This window comes from Ascaphus truei, chromosome 4 (genome assembly GCF_040206685.1).
Source record: "Ascaphus truei isolate aAscTru1 chromosome 4, aAscTru1.hap1, whole genome shotgun sequence".
In the NCBI taxonomy this organism is placed as follows: Eukaryota; Metazoa; Chordata; class Amphibia; order Anura; family Ascaphidae; genus Ascaphus; species Ascaphus truei.
In genome coordinates, this window is record NC_134486.1 from 373,607,671 (window position 1) to 373,631,752 (window position 24,082).

At 42.1% G+C, this 24,082-nt stretch overlaps 1 long non-coding RNA gene across 1 annotated transcript; it reads right to left on the reverse strand.

Moving 5' to 3' along the window:
* Positions 1-19,169: 19,169 nt before the first annotated feature.
* LOC142493809 (uncharacterized) lies at positions 19,170-23,592 on the reverse strand. The gene is made up of 5 exons (XR_012801213.1): positions 23,277-23,592; positions 23,119-23,185; positions 22,728-22,753; positions 20,257-20,411; positions 19,170-19,229 (listed from the first exon to the last, which is right to left on the reverse strand). It is a non-coding gene; the product is annotated as an uncharacterized LOC142493809 (long non-coding RNA).
* Positions 23,593-24,082: the final 490 nt, after the last annotated feature.

Sequence of the window (24,082 nt, forward strand, 5' to 3'; positions counted from 1 at the left end):
AACTCACCGAATCCGCAGACCACTTGCTCCCATAAACTTCGACGACTCTGCTGTAGCTGTCCCGGAAATCTTCAGCCCGGCTTCTCCACCCCCATCTTCTCCGGTTCCATCTGAAGATGCTGCTGCCTCTGAAATCAACGGGTCACTGTCTCCTTTGCTCTTGGACGACTCTGCTTCTCTCCCGGAAATCCAGCGGTCACCTTCTCCATCCCTCTTCCACCACGCTGCAGCTTCTCCTGTACCGGGCATCCCCAGGTCACCTCTTCCACTCTCCATCGATGCCGCTTCTCTCCAGGGAACCCCCATCTCATCCTCCGTTGCACCCATCCCCCCAGATCTCCAGATGCCATGCACAAGCAGCTCGTTGGACCGGATCCTGAATGGGCTAAGTGTGGATCTCCCCGGGAATTCTAGTGTGCTGGCAAAGCTAGATCTGCTTCTGGAGTCGGTGCTACATATGGAGCAACGGCTGGATCAACGGATGCTACATATGGAGCAACGGATGGATCAACGGATGGACAAGATAGAGGCAGACATAGCGGGCATACATTATTTGCTCGGTGTTAATGCCCCTGTTTCCCCGACGCTGGAGCAGGGGGGTGACATGGATGTGATGCATGGTACCTTCGACCCCCTTCCATCACCAAGCACACACCCTCCACCAGAAGATACAGTGTACTATGCTATTGAGGAGGACATGACAACCCCATCTAGACCACGCCAGGAGACAACCCGGCGACCACTACCGGAGGAAAGCTTCCTCCCAGACACCCTACCATTGCCCATCGCCTCAAGTACACCCGCTCCCAAAAGACTTCCTACACCCGCTCGCATACAAACAGTGCCCGACATCTCCCTGTGCGATCTGACACCGGTGCTGAGGGAGAAGTATAGGGTGAGGAGTGCTGGTATACCACACAAGTATGCCTTGATCATATTTAAACACCATGTTCCCTACACATTGTACTGCGAGTGGGTGTTCAAAGTGAACTATGATGGGAATCGCCAAAAAAATGCCCTTCCTGCCAATTTAAGGAAAAAGATTGTGGAAGAAATGCAGCGCTATTACCCTGTTACAGATCCTGTAATGAGAGGCGTTAGAGACTGCATTAATGGCGTTTTGCGCCATGCAAGGCATCGGCCATGGCTGGAAAATGGGGAGGACTTTCAGTGAGACCATACTGTAATGTTGTGCTGTACTGTACAGTACATGTTTTACCCTATAGTACCTGCTGTACTTAAACAAAGGATACTGAATGTTGTTGTGTGTTGCACGGTTTTTGTACTGTATTTGTAAATAAAAGTTTTTAGTGGCGACTTCAGCAATAAAAGAACTGGTTACTTTATCTCACACACAGTACTACAAACTGCTTTTTGCTGCCAGACTGCAAACCCGCAAGACCAGCAACATTGTAACAAAAGAGCAATGAGCGCGCAATTGGCGTGGGAACTTCTGTTCTAAGGCCCCTATAAATAATATTCTTTATTTTATTTATAAACTCACATTTATAAACCCCGTCACCCACCCCCGCTAAACACAATAAAAAATAATCACACACAGCAGCCGCCAAAAAATAAATAAATAAATGACAATAAATACATTGGAAATACATTTTTATTGATAGTGTAGATGTGCAGGGGGTCTCTGGAGCTGAACCGCACAGGTTTTAGGTCTGGGGACCCCGTGCCCCCCGAGATACAGGCCCCTTTAGGGGGTGCCGGTAGCCCTCTGCTTGGTTTAAAGGTCCGATCACGTGATCGCGGCCTGTAAACCAAGCAGAGCAGAGGGATACCGGCACCCCCTAAAGGGGCCTGTATCTCGGGGGGCACGGGGTCCCCAGACCTGAAACCTGTGCGCTTCAGCTCCGGAGAACATCTACACTGTGAATAAAACACACACATCATTAAAGAATCATTCTTTAGCTTAGCGGCTATGCGCTATGGTAAAGAAGCAGCATTTCTGTCTTTTTAATAATATTGTAGAGTGAGCAGGGGGTTCCCTGAGACAGAAATCTAATCTCAGGGGACCCCCTGCTCCTGCACAATATTATTAAAAGTTCAGAAACGAGGCTTCATTAGCATAGCGTATAGCCGCTAAGGTAATGAAGGGGTTAACGCATAATAACCAATAAATACATTCAATACACTACCCACTACCCATGGCAACCTCCGCTGCTGTACAGTAAAACAGAGAAAAAAAATAACACTTTCAAAGTAATGTCCCCTAACCCCTTAATCACCATAGCGGTTATTAACCGCTACAGTCATGAAGGGGTTAACCCGCCCTCACCCACCACTTGGGACGCCTACTGTACATACCCTCCCACTCTAACCCCCCACCCCGTGAGGCCTAACCACCCTCAACCCTCACCCACTAACTACCCACAAGGGAGGCCTACCCACATACCGTTGGGGAAACACCCCACCCCCACCCCAGTACCCACAATAAAAACAGTACAATCACCCACAATAAACAGCATTCTATTTATTAAATACATTACCCACCCCCTGTGCCCCCCCCCCCCCATAAATACAAGATTTATTCTTTTACATTCAGGGTCCATAACGCAGCCCCACGCTAGTCCCCGGTGGGCTGGCAGGGCACCTGGACAGACCTACAGTTTACCAGCAGCATTCCACAGGTTCTGGAGGCCTGCTGGTGGATCCTGCCAGCACCATGGCGCCCAGGTGGTCTCCTTGGGTCACCGTGAGCCTCAATTGGGTCCACACGGTAGGCCCAAGGATGTCTGGGAGCCCCGGGTCAAACCCACAGGTGTCTGCGGGGCCTCGGGTGGTTCCCATGGGGGTCTGGGGAACTCACGGGTGCTCACTACGGGTCCGCGGTGCCCCCACAGAAGTGGGACCACACATCATCATCCCCGCACCTACGGCTCGGAGGTGCCCCCACAGAAGTGGGACCACACATCGTCATGCCCGCAGACTACGGGTCCGCGGTGCCCCCACAGAAGTGGGACCACACATCATCATCCCCGCATGTGTCACCCGTGGAACCACCAGCCTGCTACCCTTTAGGATACCCGAGGATTCCCCGCGGGTGGTCTCCAGAGGTCCCACGCAAAACCACGGAAGTAACCCTGAATGTAAAAAAAATAAACCTGGCCAATACATTCAATACATACACCCTCCCCCCCAACACCTACAGTACAATAATGTGCAAAATAACTATTATCCAGATATGGATAATAGATTAATTGCCCATTATTAAAAACATTAACTAGCATATACAAATAAATAAAGTACTACTGACCTCATCAATACGAAGTGTCCGATGCCAGCGCCTTCCTTCTCTTGCCCACACAAAACATAGCCAAAACCAAGCCAATACATTGCAATTACATTCAGATATCAATTAACCCCTTAAACACCTTATCGGATAATAACCGCAAAGGTAATTAAGGGGTTAAGCCACACAGGCACGATACCCACCCTTCACCCATGAATTTGTACTGTGGCTTCATCATGCAACTATATATATATATACTGTATATATATACATACAGAGAGACAGAGAGAAAGAGAGAGAGAGAGATATATACAGTATATATATATACACACGTTATATACACACCCATGATAAACCAAATATACAGTACAAATAAATGTAGAAGGGTTATCAAAACCATACTGTTCTACAACCAAACACTTCTCCATACAGATACTACATTAAAATCAATTTCCTTTAAAAATCCTAACTGATCTCACAATCTACTGTACTGTATATGATCACAAACCAATGAAAAAAAAGTCACATTCCAAAATGCATAAAATCTATGCACCATACTGTATACATTCTGCAAATTAATCAAACGTAAACAAAAATCAGTTAGCAATCATTATTTACACCCCTAAACATTTCACACTCAATCAAGAACAATGAGACCATTAACAGATTCACGCCTAGAGCAGAACAATTAAGCCTTTGAAAAAATATAAGTACCGACAAAAATACAACCTTTACAGTACAGTACAACCAAGGCTATCTATCCCTGACCTTCCTCAAACACACAATACAATACCAAGGAATAATACATCTATCTAATTTTAAAATACTTTAAACTCACAAAATAATTAAAAACACATCTAATCCAGCTTTTAAAACATCATCATTTCTTACCCTGAATGTATACTGTACTGTATATCTCTCTAGACATATATATTGTACATACATACATACAGTGGCAAGAAATGATATACCACAAAAAAATAAAAATACACAGGTTAAAAAACCTTTTGAAAAAATTAACAAGTTAAATAAAATACATTTCTTTACTGTAGTTCACTTACCATTACTTGCCCCCACCGACTCCCGTTGCCCAGCTTACTCACGAACCAATCCACGATCAGGAACCCATAAAATAATAAACCATTGAAAATAATAAACATTAAACTAAAAATCCAAACCAATCCACGGGTCTTCTACTTGTAATACACCTTCATCTGTATTCTTCTTTCTTCTATCTCCTTCCGGGCGGGGCAGGGCGTGGTCTTCTTTCCATCATCGGCCACGCCCTTGTCTTTTTCCTTCTCCGGAGGTCCTTCCTCCGCGGCGTCTGGCTGCAAAATGAGACGACATAGGCTTTTAAAGGCCTATGACGTCACATTTTGCGTCATGGTTCCCACGGTCCTGATTGGACCGTGAAAACCATGTGTGTTGGCCGATAATAAAAAAATGATGACGTCACTTAAAGGGAATGAAAGCACAGCCAATCAGAATGGCTTTGCTTCAATTGCCTTTAAGATGACGTCATGAAAAGGCACATGGCCGTGCACACATGGTACTAGAGCCAATCAGAGCGTGGGAACTTTATGCCTACTCTGATTGGCTCTGGTATACCATGTGTCAGGGGCTTGGGGGAGAAAGGATGTGACGTCAATAAGGATAAAGTTCCCACGCTCTGATTGGCTACCGTACCACGTGACAGGTTTTCATTGACGTCACATCCTTTCTCCCCCAAGCCCCTGACACATGGTATACCAGAGCCAATCAGAGTAGGGATAAAGTTCCCACGCTCTGATTGGCTACCGTACCACGTGACAGGTTTTCATTGACGTCACATCCTTTCTCCCCCAAGCCCCTGACACATGGTATACCAGAGCCAATCAGAGTAGGCATAAAGTTCCCACGCTCTGATTGGCTCTAGTACCATGTGTGCACGGCCATGTGCCTTTTCATGACGTCATCTTAAAGGCAATTGAAGCAAAGCCATTCTGATTGGCTGTGCTTTCATTCCCTTTAAGTGACGTCATCATTTTTTTATTATCGGCCAACACACATGGTTTTCACGGTCCAATCAGGACCGTGGGAACCATGACGCAAAATGTGACGTCATAGGCCTTTAAAAGCCTATGTCGTCTCATTTTGCAGCCAGACGCCGCGGAGGAAGGACCTCCGGAGAAGGAAAAAGACAAGGGCGTGGCCGATGATGGAAAGAAGACCACGCCCTGCCCCGCCCGGAAGGAGATAGAAGAAAGAAGAATACAGATGAAGGTGTATTACAAGTAGAAGACCCGTGGATTGGTTTGGATTTTTAGTTTAATGTTTATTATTTTCAATGGTTTATTATTTTATGGGTTCCTGATCGTGGATTGGTTCGTGAGTAAGCTGGGCAACGGGAGTCGGTGGGGGCAAGTAATGGTAAGTGAACTACAGTAAAGAAATGTATTTTATTTAACTTGTTAATTTTTTCAAAAGGTTTTTTAACCTGTGTATTTTTATTTTTTTGTGGTATATCATTTCTTGCCACTGTATGTATGTATGTACAATATATATGTCTAGAGAGATATACAGTACAGTATACATTCAGGGTAAGAAATGATGATGTTTTAAAAGCTGGATTAGATGTGTTTTTAATTATTTTGTGAGTTTAAAGTATTTTAAAATTAGATAGATGTATTATTCCTTGGTATTGTATTGTGTGTTTGAGGAAGGTCAGGGATAGATAGCCTTGGTTGTACTGTACTGTAAAGGTTGTATTTTTGTCGGTACTTATATTTTTTCAAAGGCTTAATTGTTCTGCTCTAGGCGTGAATCTGTTAATGGTCTCATTGTTCTTGATTGAGTGTGAAATGTTTAGGGGTGTAAATAATGATTGCTAACTGATTTTTGTTTACGTTTGATTAATTTGCAGAATGTATACAGTATGGTGCATAGATTTTATGCATTTTGGAATGTGACTTTTTTTTCATTGGTTTGTGATCATATACAGTACAGTAGATTGTGAGATCAGTTAGGATTTTTAAAGGAAATTGATTTTAATGTAGTATCTGTATGGAGAAGTGTTTGGTTGTAGAACAGTATGGTTTTGATAACCCTTCTACATTTATTTGTACTGTATATTTGGTTTATCATGGGTGTGTATATAACGTGTGTATATATATATACTGTATATATCTCTCTCTCTCTCTTTCTCTCTGTCTCTCTGTATGTATATATATACAGTATATATATATATAGTTGCATGATGAAGCCACAGTACAAATTCATGGGTGAAGGGTGGGTATCGTGCCTGTGTGGCTTAACCCCTTAATTACCTTTGCGGTTATTATCCGATAAGGTGTTTAAGGGGTTAATTGATATCTGAATGTAATTGCAATGTATTGGCTTGGTTTTGGCTATGTTTTGTGTGGGCAAGAGAAGGAAGGCGCTGGCATCGGACACTTCGTATTGATGAGGTCAGTAGTACTTTATTTATTTGTATATGCTAGTTAATGTTTTTAATAATGGGCAATTAATCTATTATCCATATCTGGATAATAGTTATTTTGCACATTATTGTACTGTAGGTGTTGGGGGGGAGGGTGTATGTATTGAATGTATTGGCCAGGTTTATTTTTTTTACATTCAGGGTTACTTCCGTGGTTTTGCGTGGGACCTCTGGAGACCACCCGCGGGGAATCCTCGGGTATCCTAAAGGGTAGCAGGCTGGTGGTTCCACGGGTGACACATGCGGGGATGATGATGTGTGGTCCCACTTCTGTGGGGGCACCGCGGACCCGTAGTCTGCGGGCATGACGATGTGTGGTCCCACTTCTGTGGGGGCACCTCCGAGCCGTAGGTGCGGGGATGATGATGTGTGGTCCCACTTCTGTGGGGGCACCGCGGACCCGTAGTGAGCACCCGTGAGTTCCCCAGACCCCCATGGGAACCACCCGAGGCCCCGCAGACACCTGTGGGTTTGACCCGGGGCTCCCAGACATCCTTGGGCCTACCGTGTGGACCCAATTGAGGCTCACGGTGACCCAAGGAGACCACCTGGGCGCCATGGTGCTGGCAGGATCCACCAGCAGGCCTCCAGAACCTGTGGAATGCTGCTGGTAAACTGTAGGTCTGTCCAGGTGCCCTGCCAGCCCACCGGGGACTAGCGTGGGGCTGCGTTATGGACCCTGAATGTAAAAGAATAAATCTTGTATTTATGGGGGGGGGGGGGCACAGGGGGTGGGTAATGTATTTAATAAATAGAATGCTGTTTATTGTGGGTGATTGTACTGTTTTTATTGTGGGTACTGGGGTGGGGGTGGGGTGTTTCCCCAACGGTATGTGGGTAGGCCTCCCTTGTGGGAACTGATTGGGTGGTTAGGCCTCACGGGTGGGGGGGGGGTTAGTGTGGGAGGGTATGTAGGCATCCCGAGTGGTGGGTGGGTGAGGGTGGGTTAACCCCTTCATGACTGTAGCGGTTAATAACCGCTATGGTGATTAAGGGGTTAGGGGACATTACTTTGTATGTTTTAATTTTTGTGTCTGTTTTGCAGAAGCGGAGGGGCCATGGCCAGGATGGGGGGGGGGGTTAACGGTATGTGGGTAGGGGGTGAGGGTGGTTAGCAATGCAGGGAGGGAGATTTACTGGTAACAGAAACATCTCTCTCCCTTCAATGTACTGTAATCTGTTTAAAGCCCCCTCCCCCCTAATGTGTGTTTCTGTAAAATCTCTCTCCCTTCAATGTACTGTAATCTGTTTAACAGAAACATTAGGGGGGAAGGGGCTTTAGGCCTTTATATCTCTCTCCCTTCAGTGTAATCTGCTTAACACAAACATTAGGGGGGAAGGGGTTTTTAAACAATGCTGTGTATAATGTACTGTATAAGGTTTTTTACAATTAGATAGATGTAATCCTTGGTATTGTAAGGGTTAGTTTGGTTTTAAATTGTCTTTTCTGGTTGTTACTTACAGTATATATTGATTTTGGTTTACTTGCTTGGTTAAAATACTTTTTGGTATTGTAGTGTGCATTATCCTTAGCGTTGTATACTGTAGGTGCCTTTAAACCCAGTAACCTACTGTATTGTGATTCACTTTGATTCTCCCTAGTGTTTTTTGAGTCACTATCCTTTTCATGTTTAGGGTTGACAGTGTGTGTCGTTCCCTAGTGCTGTTCATTAGTGTTTAAGGGTCCATGCCTCTTTTTTAAGTGTTTTTAAATCATGTACTGTTTATTCATCCCTTTTTGCACTGTGTCAAATAAATAAACAAATATATCAATTGCATACCTGAGTGCTCCCATACGGGTTACTTTTTTCTCTTTTCACTCACATACAGTATGTATATATATATATATATATATATATATATATATATATATATATATATATATATATATACAGTATATATACACAGTGTATATATGTATACTGTATATATATATATATATATATATATATATATATATATATATATATATATATATATATATATATATATATATATATACAGTGTATATACTGTACAGTATATATTTATTTCTCTTCATGTCTTTATTTATTTATTTATTTATTTAGATTTATTTATTAATTGTGGGGCTGCTGTGCGTGAATTTTTTTTATTGGGGGTGAGGGGGGTGTTTGGCCCTTGGTGTGAGTTTACGACTTGCAGCAGCAGCAGCACAATTAATAAATAAATATAAATAAATAAATAAATAAATGACAATAAATACATTTGAAATACATTTTTATTGATAGTGTACATGTGCAGGGGGTCTCCGGAGCTGAAGCGCACAGGTTTCAGGTCTGGGGACCCCGTGCCCCCCGAGATACAGGCCCCTTTAGGGGGTGCCGGTATCCCTCTGCTCTGCTTGGTTAAACGCAGAGCACTCAGCACTCAGAAACACAGGCCAGCCAGATTTAAACACACACACAATAGGGGGAGGTTTTTTTTACATAGCTTGCAGGGAAGCTTAACGCACACACACAATAGGGGGATAGGGGGATAGGGGGAGGTTTTTTTTACATAGATTAGAGAGAAGGCAGGGCGTTTTAAAAGCGAGAATAGGGGGAGGGGGTTTTACATAGATTTTATTTATTTATTTATTTAGATTTATTTATTAATTGTGGGGCTGCTGTGCGTGAATTTTTTTTATTGGGGGTGAGGGGGGTGTTTGGCCCTTGGTGTGAGTTTACGACTTGCAGCAGCAGCAGCACAATTAATAAATAAATATAAATAAATAAATAAATAAATGACAATAAATACATTTGAAATACATTTTTATTGATAGTGTACATGTGCAGGGGGTCTCCGGAGCTGAACCGCGGTGGTTTTAGGTCTGGGGACCCCGTGCCCCCCGAGATACAGGCCCCTTTAGGGGGTGCCGGTATCCCTCTGCTCTGCTTGGTTTACAGGCCGCGATCACGTGATCGGGACCTTTAAACCAAGCAGAGGGCTACCGGCACCCCCTAAAGGGGCCTGTATCTCGGGGGGCACGGGGTCCCCAGACCTAAAACCACCGCGGTTCAGCTCCGGAGACCCCCTGCACATCTACACTATCAATAAAAATGTATTTCCAATGTATTTATTGTCATTTATTTATTTATTTTTTGGCGGCTGCTGTGTGTGTGTATTTTTTTATTGTGGGTAGCGGGAGGGTGGGTGAATGGGGTATTCGCCCCAACGATGGTTGGGGAGGGCTTGCGGGGGGGGGGGGGGGGTGGGGTAGCGGGAGGGCTTAACCCCTTCATGACCGTAGCGGTATTAACTGCTACGATCGTGAAGGGGTTAAGTGCACCCGCAACCCCCCCCCCCTCCCGCAAGTCCTAAACTCACACCAAGGGCCAAATACCCCCCTCACCCATCCCCACTACACACAATAAAGCGGGCACGGTGGGTTAACCCCTTCATTGCCTTAGCGGCTATCCGCTATGGTAATGACGCAGCATTTTCCGTATTTTTAATAATATTGATCAGGAGCAGGGGGGTTCCCTGAGCATTAATTTCTGGCTCAGGGAACCCCCTGCTCACTGTACAATATTATTAAATCTCTCTCTGCTGCAAACACATCTCGCCCCCAGTATGTGCAGTAATTTACTGAACATGTACTGTAGAATAAATGCATACAGTAGTTTTATTTATTCGGGTTTATTACACAGTATACTGTATGGCCGGAAAACATCAGCATACAGTACAATATAATCCATCGAAATCCCCCCATTAGCCGTTTTCTTTTCTGAGGAAAAACAAAATGAAAAGTTTTAATGTACAGTAATGGTCAGCCCCCTAAAGAAGTTCCCAGCCAGCCCCACCAAAATAATACGGCAAAAATACAGTACTCACCATACTGTACAGTACAGTATTACTAAATTTCCCATTCAGCTTGCGCTGGCGCCGGCCCACTTCCAGTCCAGCTTTCATCATTTTGCAGAGGGACTAGCCCACCTGTAGTCAGCGGGAAATCGCTTAGGTACATGCAAGCTTCATCAAAACTGGCTGCGAAATCCATCTCAGATTTGTCACCGACGGCAGGACCATGATGATAAGCTGGTGCTGCTGCTGGTTCTGGTTCTGGTTCTGGCGCATTGCTTGGCAGGGACTGTCGCTTCTTATTTCGTTTTAACACGACCCTTCGCCTTTTGCCGCCTCCATTATCATAGATACGGGAAAAACCCTGTGACACACACCAATACCCTCCAACAAATTGGGGCTCAATACGGTGAAAACAGGGGTCACTACATAACCTTTTCCTTATTGCATGCTTCCACAAATGAGGAGTTGGCGAAAATCTGTAAAAGTCATAATTTTCGATAAAATACTGATAAATTTGAACAACTGTTGCCATCTTATCCTCTGTTGCATTTATAGCGGCCCATATCAAATAAGCATAACTTCTGTCAGGTTTTTGGAACACGGGCTCCACTTGTTCACTCATGTCTCTGTAGAATAGTGTAAGTGAAAATGATCTTTGTCTTTATTTAATACATTACTGTATGTAAAGCCTAAATTGATACATTTTTTGCAACTATTCCTTCAGTCTCAAGGACAAGTTACACAATAGCATACTGTACTGGGATAAAGTAACTTTTTTTGGAAACGAAACAACTTGCAAAGGCCACACATTACTTAAGTCATGAGTTTATGCCATCTGGTGGACAATCGAAACATCGCAGCCTAGTAAATCATTCTCATTATCATTTAACAAGATCAGGCCCCCGTCAGCCAGGCATGAACCGTGGCTGGGAAGGCAAGCGCAACGAAGCATGCAAGAGGTGAGCAGTGGCGGATTCCAGGTTTCTGCCAGGTACAAACCAGGCATTTGCTCGAATAAAGTGTGTCGGTGCAGTAGCTTCCTGGGTTAGGCCTAGAACTTGCCCCTAGGCCCCAGTTAGGCCCTAAGACACCAGTAGAGGAGTGTTGCAGGGAAGGCCCCAGATAGGGATGCTTCCCCTTTATTGCTAGTTCTGCACCGGTGACCGGATGGCCACGCGGTGCCCTGCGACCTGGGACCAGGTCACAGGATCCATAGATATTTAGGTGAGACCCTTTGGCTGGAGCTCACCCCACTAGGCGGATTAGGATCCTTAGGAGAGAGGGGATTTGCGTGGGACCCGCTCCAACTCACTATGCCAAGCATCACCTTGGTACTGGAGTACCCAGGAAGGTACCCAACGTGCACCTACATCCACAGGGGGTAACGCTACCTCGCACTTGGGTGGGACTTGCTGGGACCGGATACCAAGGTTATTGCTGCCACAGCACCCTCAGTACTTTGGGCAAACCACCACATGTTGGGTCATTGGGTGTACACTGTGGGTAAAGCTATTACTATTATTGTATGCGTGTACTGTATGTGTTAGCAGGTGATTGCAGTAAACTTTAGTTATAGATTTGTAGAATGCCAGTGCATCAGAATAAACAAGTCCCTTGAATATATAAGAGTCTGCAACAGGACCACTCCCAATATACTGTGTGTATATAACATGATTGTCCTAATAGGGTTAGGGGACTAGTACCTAATGCTATAAAGCACCAATAAACAGTACAAGCATTGTCCCATACAGTGAGAAATAAGGGTATGGAAACCCACAGATAAAACTCAATGTTAGTTTCAAGGATCCATAGAGTAGTCCTCAGCAGTAGATTCAGTAGTGTGCAGTCCACCAAGGCAAACAACAGGAACAGATGAAGAAAAAAGGCAGTGCACTGCCTAGAAAAACAGGGGGAGGCTCACGGAAGCAAAAAAACACATTATTCCATTTAAGGGATCAGACAAAGCCCCCCATTGCCACAGCGGGTATCCCAGCTACGCGTTTCGGGCCGTATGCCCTTTATCAAGGTGTGTATTAAGTTTTTAGTTGTATACAGTACATTGTGTGGAGTATTATTCTTTACTGTGTATTGGTCCTGTGAGGGGTTACCCCGCCAACGCTGAAATCCCTTATAGGTGGAGGCGCTGTACGCAAGGAGAAAGAGCTCAGCCTGCGCTCCGCATAGTTGCCCGCGTAGTTGCCTGCGTAGTTCCCTTAGGCATAGGGAAAGGGGGCTACACTTAAATGATCTCTTCATTCAGATTTATTATCATAAAAAACAGAATCTTGTGATGACTCTAGCACAGGGGTGGCCGACTCCAGTCCTCAAGTGCCACCAACAGGTCAAGTTTTAAGGATATCCCTGCTTCAGCGCAGGTTGCTCAATCCGTGGTTCAGTCAATGACAGGGATATCCTTAAAACCTAAACTGTTGGTAGCCTTTGATGACTGGTGTTAGCCACCTCTGCCCAAACATGTCTTCAGTAGAGTGGGACAACTCTTGAAAGTGTCACCTGCTCAAATACTGCATGTTTAATTAATAAATTAATGAATGGATGGTTGCATTTAATTGACTGGTACATTTATGAAATCATTTACACTTCAAAGTTCTGCCACTAACATTTCTATCATGACATCCGACCTTTAAAAGATCATAATGTATTATACTGTATTAGTACTACTTCATTAATTTGTATTGAGCTTTACTTTGCATGCTCTTACTGTAGATCTTATAATGAACAGACAAAGAATGGGAAAATAATAATGCAAATGCAAAAGTTAAACTATTTGTCCCATTTCGATTTTGCATCAATTTCTCAGACATTTTTAATGTCAGCGCTTTTTCATTAATCAAGTTATGAAAGGACAGTCTTTTTGTCCCAGCCCTCCTCACGCATGTTATCTTCAAACCATCAGTCTCTTTATTCTTGAATCATAAAAAAAATCATAGATACATCTGGTCAGATTATAAAAATGCAAAGACAGTCAGCTGCAATACATCAATGTACAGTCCGTGGGAAGGGCGAGTCGGCGGGTGGGCCTGAGGTGCTAATCTTGTCCAGTGATGTATTGCAGCTGACTCTGTCTTTGCATTTTTTAATCTGACAAGATGTACCTATGAATTTTTTATGATTGAAGAATAAAGAGACTGATGGTTTGAAGATAATGGGCCTCATGCAGTAAGCGACGATTATGTGAAATCGGCAAGCTTATCGATTAGTCATGTTATTGGCGTTTTTCCCTCTCCGTATGCAGTAAGTGCCGAATACATTCAAAATCAAGCCGAAAACAAATCCGCCCACTCTCACGATGATGAGCCGATCACACACAGGTGTATCGGCGTGCGTGGCGGGGTGCTGTTAGGTTGCACAATCACAAATCTTGCTGAATCAGGCGAAACAAGCATGTTTTTGATTGCGCGCCATTTTTAAAGGCAACGTGTACTGCTAATCATTCTCTGTGTTGTTGGGAGTGAGAGAGAGAGAGAGACGCACAGAGCTGGACGATTGAACATTTGCATATTGACTGAGAGACTTGTTGTGTATTGGGAGAGCTTTGTCCTTTGTTGTTTTGTTTACATCTTTGTCTTGTTTTATATGTGGAAGTGGGTCGTGTGATTGCCTGTACATTTCTTGTCTGTTTTTTGTGAGTGCTGGAAGAATGCCCGCAAAGCGTGGGAAGAGTGATGCTGGTGGGAGTGGGAGTGCTACTCGTGCGAGTACGCGTCGGAGTGAACGTTCTGTTCAGGGGAGTGATGTTGCTGGTGCACCGAGTGGTGTTGCTGGGAGTGGGAGTGCTGGTGCTGGGAGTGGGAGTGCTGTTGTTGGGAGTGGGAGTGCTGGTGCTGCGAGTGGTGTTGCTGGGAGTGGGAGTGCTGTTGTTGGGAGTGGGAGTGCTGTTGCTGGGAGTGGGAGTGCTGGTGCTGGGAGTGCTGGTGCTAGGAGTGTGAGTGCTGGTGCTAGGAGTGTGAGTGCTGGTGCTAGGAGTGGGAGTGCTGGTGCTAGGAGTGGGAGTGCTGGTGCTGGGAGTGCTGCTGGTGGCGCAGTTGCTGATGGGGTGTCTGGTGGTGGCGTGCTTGCTGGTGGCCAGCTTTTGGAGGCTCTTCCATTGGAAGAAGGAGAGTCCAGTCAGCACCAGCCAAGCTCTGACCCTAAACCTGCTCGGAAGAAACGTGTGGAGAAGCCACGTAATCCTCGCTTCAATGACCAGGAAAATAGGGCTCTTGTCACTGGCATTCTGGAGCACTATGACAGTCTCTATGGACATTTAGTAGGTAAGTGTACCTTTACATTTATTATTCAAATACATGTGATCCTAGGTCATCTGAGTTTTGTTCATATGCAAATATGGGTACACAATATCTTTCTATGTTCATTAGTGTGGAAACACAGCTTTTTATCATGCCTTACAAGGACAAATAAACACAGGCGGTCAATTTGCCACAACTGCATACAATATGAATGCAACCTTGCTTACATGTATAGGTTTAGTAGTGAATGCTCATGTGCTTCACATATTACACATAAAACAGCATGTTTGCTATCTCTTGGAACAGCTAGCAGTGTAGGAAACTGGTGCTTATATTATTATTAATTTACCTCATATCTTTTATATGTTTTTCAAGGGCGGACAAGTGCAGCAAGCAAAAAAGAAATGTGGGACACAATAGTCATTGGTGTCAATGCCTGTGGGAATAGTGTCAGGGACAAGTATCATTGTCGGAAAAGATTTGATGATATTAGGTCCAAATTGAAAAAGAAAATACAAGACCAACGCGTGCATGCTACTGGCACTGGAGGTGGGCCCACACCACAACGTCTCATATTGACTCCATTGGAGGAGCTGCTTCGGCCAAAATTACTTACCGTCGTCGTGGAAGGCTTGGCTGGTGACCGTGACATTGGAATTTATCCGTCACAATTTCCAGCAGGTGATAAATATTACTGTACTAGGCGTGTCGTTGCTTACACTTATTTTGCATATTTACACTGCTTTTTATACTGTCTTCACAATATAAGCATACCTGCATCTATATATGTATATGTCTGATTCTGTGTATATATATATATATCAAAATAGACATATATGTAGTAGTCCTACTAAAAGCAGTAACTAATATAGCACGTGCCATTGCGTGCTCATTTACATGTGAATTCCCAAAATGCATAGCTGCAGTGGAAGCAATTGATGGTGGGCGAAGATGGGGAACAACAGGGTAGTACACATGTGTAACACATGTTTATGAGAAATTATTAGTAGCTACAGGTACAGAACAGAAATATGTATCATATTATTGTGTATTTTATTTATTTTACTCCGACAAACATGACATTACTGCCTATTTTAAGCATGCATCAAAGAAATTGCATGTAACGGCCTACAAACATCACTTGGCACTAACACATCTATAGTTGGTTATGAAAAGGTCCATTTTTGCTTTATGTCATATACAGACAGCATAATGAGGCACACGTACTGTATCATATGTTATGTCATTGTTTTCATAACTTAAACACTGCAGATGACTACTTAGCTCATCTACCATTGTGTTAAAGCAGCTGCAATTAATATCTCATCACAGCATACACTTCAACAGAGGGGGTGGGGTTCAGCACACACACTAATTACAGCCTCATTTCACGGTCAACTTAGTTCACACCATTTTCACCTGTTTCAAGTAATTGAAAGGTGTGGCTGATTAGGCTTTTTGGGGAAGGGAATACCTTTCTTACAACCTGAATAGCACAACTGAAGTTAATCACACTCATTTGAAAGCTTCACTTTAGCTACTAAATGCCCCAACAACTCATTACTTATCAAAGCGTACGTCACACATTAGTTCACTCATATCTATAGTTGAACTACTACTATCAACGACACATTATCACACACTGCATGTGTTGTCTTGTTTAGTCACAGCCACATTCATGTGTGCCACATCTTATATTAATGTACCACACATATCCTCTACCAAAAACAACACTTTGTGCAATATGACCACCTTCATGATAACCATTGTGAATGGTCATCTCATGATAGTTATGTACATTATGATACTGATATCACTACACAACATATGATTTTTATGTTCAAATTTAATCTATTTATCCTCACGCATTACTGCAGGAACATAGTATGTCTTATGTTAGGGAACTCAAAAGTTCTAAGTACACAGGCATGTACATTGTTATTACAACTATTTATGTTCACTTTCACACACATTTTCGGTTAAGGAACTGATGTTGTTAATTAATCATAAATACAGAACATACAATAAGTGTTTGTTCAATATTTACACATGTAAATGTAAAACTTATGTTATTGTTATATATAGTTGCCCCTGGAGGACATGTGTCACCTGAGATGGAACAAGTGTCTTCACCTGGGTCAGCCAGCTCAACACAACTAGAAGGTGAGTGTATCATTTGCTGGCCATATAATATGTGCTCTTCTATATGTTATGTTGTCATGTTCATTATTTGTTTTGCACATCTTCTTTAAATAGGATTACTTAGTGTCAGTGCAAATTAAGTGTAAGGCAACATGTATTGTGTTAGTGATGTGAACTATCATGTAGGACTTCTGAGTTTAGAGCAACTTTTCATTCATTCATATTTCATACTGAGTCCAAACATTATTCGTAAGTCAAGGTAGTTTTTAATGTGAGGTTATAAAACGTATGCTAACATGTTAGGTGTTACTTAGGACACAGTACAATTACATAGTAACACAGCATACATTAACATGCCATTTAATAATGTGTACATTTCTTTTTAGAACATCATGGTGATGAGGATGATGAGTATGATGAGGATGACGCCGCAGAAGAGACTGAAATACAATCATGTGACCATGAAGAGGTGCCAATAGAAACTGTTGTACCGCCAAATCGTCCATCAACTTCCACATACGATGCAATTGTAGCTTCAGAGGGAAAAATAGTGGACGCAGAAAATCGTCGCCATTCAGACATGATGACAGTGCTGGAAAGGATGATTGGACTGCAGGAAGAAACAGTATCACAATTGGCACATCTCCACAGAGTCTTCATTGAAGTGCCTAAACAGTTGCAGAAAATCAACACCTCATTCGAAGCATTAGTTGTTCAGCAAACACAAGCTAATTACTGGAGAATGACTAATGTACCACAATTCAACACCTCACAGCCAGGATCTGTTCATGCAGGTCAGTTTTCACCACATTCATCTGATATTCATTCACCAGGCCCAAATGTTACCGGTCAAGTAGCAGACATTGCTGTGCAGGTTCCTGACGACATCCTACCGCTGCCATCTGTACAAATTCAGCAGCTAACACCTACAAAGGAGGCCATAAAAAGAAAACACAAGCAGTTACTACTGACCAGTTTTTGGTCAAAAACAAAAAAAGACTCACATGAAACAGACCGACCATCACTTGTGCAGTGTCTACCAACTTGCTCACATGTGTCAGTGGGCACAAGCTCTGTCGGTGAGTCACTTGCCACAAGCCCTGTCCGTGAACAGTCAGTACCCACAAGCCCTGTAGGTGAGTCACTGCCCAAAAGCCCTGTAGGTGAATCGCTGCCCAAAAGCCCTGTAGGTGAATCGCTGCCCAAAAGCCCTGTAGGTGAATCGCTGCCCAAAAGCCCTGTAGGTGAATCACTGCCCAAAAGCCCTGTAGGTGAGTCACTGGCCACAAGCCCTGTAGGTGAGTCACTGGCCACAAGCCCTGCCCGTGAAGTGCCAGAGGCCACTCAAAGTGGCTCTGTTGTGCCTAAACTTGGTGGCAAAAGAAAAAGGAAAATTCAAGAGACAACAAGCAGGCCTGTTACTCGCTCGCAAAAGGAACAAAAAAAATAAATGTTATAATTCAGAAAATATGTCTTTGGCCTTGTTTTGTTGACTTCAGATTATCTAATTACTATTGTATGTATGCTGAAGACTGTGTTGTTTCCAAACTTTCAACTATGTTCTTGTACACGTGAAGTTTTGGAAATGTTAACACTCATAATTAATTGTGTTATAAATATTTATGTTTTAATCGTCTGTTCAGTAATGGTCCACCAGGAGCCAGTTGCTAAGTTTAGAGAAGCTGCCATTGACTTTGCAGCAAAACATTGCATTTGGGTGTGTTAATTGATGTAAGAATTGCATATGCATATTAGTCACATGCAATTATAAAAACACCTAAGTAACTGCAAACATCTTTCTTGTACGTGTACAGCAGGATTATGTGTAAATTCTTACTTACCTTTGCCTTGCTTGGCCATTGTAATTTTGTCCTTTAATCATTTGTGTGTTCTTGTTTCAATAACATCTCAGAATGTATAATAATATATATACACACACACACACACACACACACACACACACACTCTGAGTGTGTGTGTGTGTGTGTGTGTGTGTGTGTGTGTGTGTGTGTGTGTATATATATATATATATATATATATATATACATATATATATATATATATATATATATATATATATAGTACTATATAAACTGGTATACATGTATTTTACAAACTAATACACTTCATGCTTCCTTGTGAAAACACTATTTTAATAATACAGGCCTAATGTTTGAGAAATATCCTAAGTATGAGACTCTAACAGTATTGTGCTTAAACAAATGTTTATTACTTAATTCAATCATGTTTCTCACCATTTAAATAGGTTTCATACAAGGTATACTTAATGCCATCAATGTTGTGTGTACTCCTGCAATATTAAAAAAAATAACATATAATATATAAATATATATATATTTTTATAATAGAGATATATTTATATATATATATATATATATATATATATACACACGTATTTAAACTCATGCAGACAGGGAGTTAACCAGACTTTCACATACACACAGAAATGTAAGCGGGGAAAAAACATTTCTTTTTGCAGGTGTGTGTTTTTACTGATATGCCTGGCTAAGAAATATTTTCACACAGTGGTCTTTGTTAGTTTTCAAAAAAACACTATGTGAACGCATTCAAAGTCTAGGGATGTTTTTCACAAACGAGATAAAAGAAGGAGAAATGTTTCTCCCACAGTCCCATATCACGAACCACAACTGTTAACCCAATTAGACAAACAAATCCAATTGGCGTTTGAAATAAGGAGTCAAAGTAGTTAGTTTTGTTGACCTTGACAAGGAAAAACAGGAGTTTGTTAGCCATTCAGCACATTCATTTTGATGAGCAAATAACACAGACCTGCACACAGCTTTTGTGCTACTCAGACATGGCTGATGAATTCGTTAACAATATTAATCCCCTTTTAGGGTATAAGTACATGATCTGTGAAGCCATCTTGAACAGTCGCGGACAGAAAGCAAGCACACGCCAAATCGATGATTTCATTCGAGCAAAATATCCTTATTACCAAGACCGTAAGCATGCACGGAATTTTAATTCCTCAATAAGATTCACTTTATCAAGTAATGACTTTTTTGAACGTGACCAGGATAAGCTACAACACACCTATGGTTTCTGGAAGATTGCCCCGGAAAAACAATTTCTCCTGAAAGACGGCACTTATATTGTCGTGAAAGGCATATTTATTCCTAATGGCAATAGCAATGTATCCGCTACTACTGATCCGTTTGAATCGATACGTGCTGCAATATCTGCAGCCTCCATTCCTGAAACCCACATTGTACAAGAACAAAAGTACTATGATTATGTACCAAGCCTTTCAGCTGAAAATGCATTGGAATGGGAACCCGAAGAAATGAACCTACCTCCCGACCAATTATTTGAAGAAAGCAGTGGCGATTCCTATGAGCGCATCCTGGAGGAGATATGTGTCATACTGGATTCAGCGGTTGGGTTAAGCGTGGATGAAAATGCCTTGCATTTCTGGAGCGACCAGTTGCAGCCAGGCGAAGAGTTAATTCTAGAAGAATGGTAAATATAACAATCGTTATGCGTTGACTCTGCGTTTAAATTTTTTTTTTTTTGTAACCACCATTTTCACTTTCAATGCGTGGATACAGCGTAACATTGCAGACTGCATAACATGTAGCGATCACAAACAAATTGTTTCCTAATACAATATAGTAGAACCTGAAAGAGTAGTACACATTGCTGACGGAATAAATATACGTACTTTCCTATCCCTTTAAACATATTAGCAACATTTTTCCATTACTCTAACACATACCTGTTTTGTTATCATGCAACATCTACAACATTGAAAACCGGGTCCACCACGTATGACGTGGGACCCTTGTCATGGGCCAAGGCGTCCTTAAAAAGGATTACTGATGTAAGTCCCGCCCCCAAGCGACGTGCGCGCCTCAAAGCCTATTGGCTGTCATGTTTTGTTATAGTAACGGTAACTGCAGTGTGTGATGCGTGCGGCTCAGTGTTTGTAGGCGTACCCTGGGCGTTAGCCGAATGTTAATTGAGTGGGAGGAGTGTTAGCGTGCGTTTCACGCTGGCTTAACATGACGTCACATGTATTGCATTTGCGCATTGTGTTATCGGCCGTGCTTTCTGTTCAAACACGTCTGTTTAAAAAGAATACAGATGTACTCGTTTAGAACGAATGTAGTTTCGTCTTCATTGTATTTGAAATAAAGATGTTATGTTTACTGGTATTTTCAACATGTATTGAACGCACAACGTACGCTTTGTTTTGCGCATGCGCTAACAGTTAGTGGAGCCAAGCGTGAAGTGCGTGCGCACACAAAGATGTGCGCGCACATCTTTCAGTATACAGGCAACGTTCACTTCTTATACATAGTTATGCCTGCTACAAATTTAAAGAAACATTACATACTGATGAACAGTTTTACTTCTAACATATAAGTGACTGACGTGTGTATCTACACAATCATATAGAGCTGCGTAACGCGTTGTCACGGATGCATATCTAGTAAGGTGCCATCTTTGACCATCATGTGTTTGCTGTATTTCAGAGATGTCGGGGAAGATACAATCGGATCAATGTATGATTTCAGAAGAGTCTACCTTTATATGAGATGATTGTGAGGAGGAGCCACCGACTACTATACTACATATGGAACTAATTTTATATTGCTTGCAGCGCTTATTAACAAACAATTAAAAATGTGATACCCTTATGCCTATATTGCATAAGCACTTAATTAACATAATGATGTTGCAAAAGAGTGCCTCATGAATTTTTATTGAGTGTTCTTTAATGACTACTAACATTTTATGACATAGTGTGTTTTATATATAACAACCATTCCCACTCTGCTAACACATTTGTGTATTCTAATATGTAATGGAACGTATGACTGTCGAAACTATGTAACAATAATAATAATAATATGAGCATGTTCATGTATAGGGCTGCTAGTTGTACGCAGCGATTTACAGACACATGTTTCAGCCTGAGGTCCCTGGCCCGTGGAACGTACAAATGTTTTTTTGCCGCATGAGGCACAGGGAGATAAAGTGACTTGGCCAAGGTCACAAGGAGCCCACACCGGGAATTGAACCAGACTCCCCTGCTTCAAACTATCAGTGCCAGTGTGTGTCTTTACTCAGTGAGCCACTCCTTCTCCCAATGTAAAGGACACTTACAACCAAGTAGCCATTTATTTTTAAAATCTCTTGTTACATGGGTATGTAGATAAAATGGTTTGGGACTGTAGCAAATAATGTTACTGGCCAGATGTTATGGTCCCCTCCAATGCATGATGTTCTGAATATGACATCACCATCATGTTATGAAGTACGTTTCTGTGTATATTTCATTAACCTAACTAACTATAGTTTACTGTGTTTATTAATCGTTTAGAAATACATAGTATAGTCAATATGATGATATAAGCTACCATAATAAAGCTGGTGTTATCATTTGTCGGTGTTATACATGGATCCTACACCAATTGATACACACACAAACAGTTGTCTTAAAAAGTGTGTCTATGCTAATGATGAATGTGCTCCCGTAAGTAAACAAATAAGTACAGTTATCCCCTTTTCTCCAAACACCTCTATATTACATTAATGGAAATTATAAGGAAACATACATAAAATGTGATGAAATGTGAGTAATCATTTTGTAATACAATGCACATGAAACCTCAAGAGTAGCTAAATGCATATACATGATACAGAAAGTACATATATGTAACATTTGTGTTTAAACCAATATGTTGGGTTTTTAGTTCCAATAATTATAGGAAGATTGAGGTAGCCACATCTTATGAGAGATGTCAGCAAATATACATACCATGATCAGTCATACTGCAAATATACCTATAATGCAAAGGAACAATATATAAATTGCAAACATTGACATGCCATCTTCAGTACCGTAAAGAACACATCAAAGTGTGTATTTGGTGTTAAATGTGCAACACCATGTATATTTAATGACATTCAAAATGTAAATCAGCCTGGTGTACACATCATCTGGATGTACATGTTACACTGCACCAATAACATTGTATGTAAGCATACTAGAAGCATGAATGATTATGGGCATAATATGTGTTTTGTCTTAGCATAAGGAATAACACAATGCTAAAATATTATTGCTTTGTTACCCAAGTTGTATTCACATACACACAACTAAAGTACAATTGAAGAGGGATTATATAACCTGTGCAACAATAACATACCGGTGCCACATCCCTTTGTGCACACAGCAGAGAAAAGAAAGGTGTGCAACCCATATTCATCTGTGTCCTACCAGAAGGGTATATAAAAAAACATTCTTGTTAAGATAACATAATGTAAGTATAAAAGTATAACTTGGAACATATCTGTTTTTACTTACAAGAAAAAAATGAATTGATGAGATTCTGTCGTGTCTGGCCACCACTGGCTGTTTGTTCATTTTCAGCAGCTACATGGGTGGGATGCTCGTCTACCAAAGCCTCAGCTAGGTCTGACTGTACATTGTGCCTGAGTGCAACATTGTGCAAAATGCAACAGGCAAGGATAATATCAGACACTTTTTGAGGCTTGTATAGAAGAGCCCCACCAGTTCTGTCCAGACACCTAAACCTGGTCTTGAGTAGGCCAAATGTCCTCTCTATAACAGATCTTGTAGATATATGGGCTGCATTGTACCTCTCCTCTGCTTCAGTTTGAGGGTTTAGCACCGGAGTCAAGAGCCACGGCCTAATTCCGTATCCTGAGTCACCTATAATGAATGGAGCACACATAAGCTGACATTAGTGATAAAATTGTACAATGCCAACATTCCTAAATCAAAATGTGTTTTGTGTTAGAACATGTAAATGTGTACTCACCCAGCAGCCAACCAGGTTCAAAATGACCCTCTTCGAACGCATGGAAGACTGAAGAGTTCCTCAGGATAGAGGAATCGTGACTGGAACCAGGGAACTTGGGTACCACATGCATTATCCTCATCGTGGCATCACATACCACCTGTACATTGAGTGAATGGTAGTGCTTCCGATTGCGGTACACATGCTCACTCTGACTAGGTGCAATCAAAGCAACATGTGTGCAATCGATTGCACCCAGCACAGATGGTATCCCTGCTATATTATAAAAGCCAGTCCTGACTTCCAGCCACTCTGTTGCCTCTGTAGGAAAATGAATATAATTCCTAGC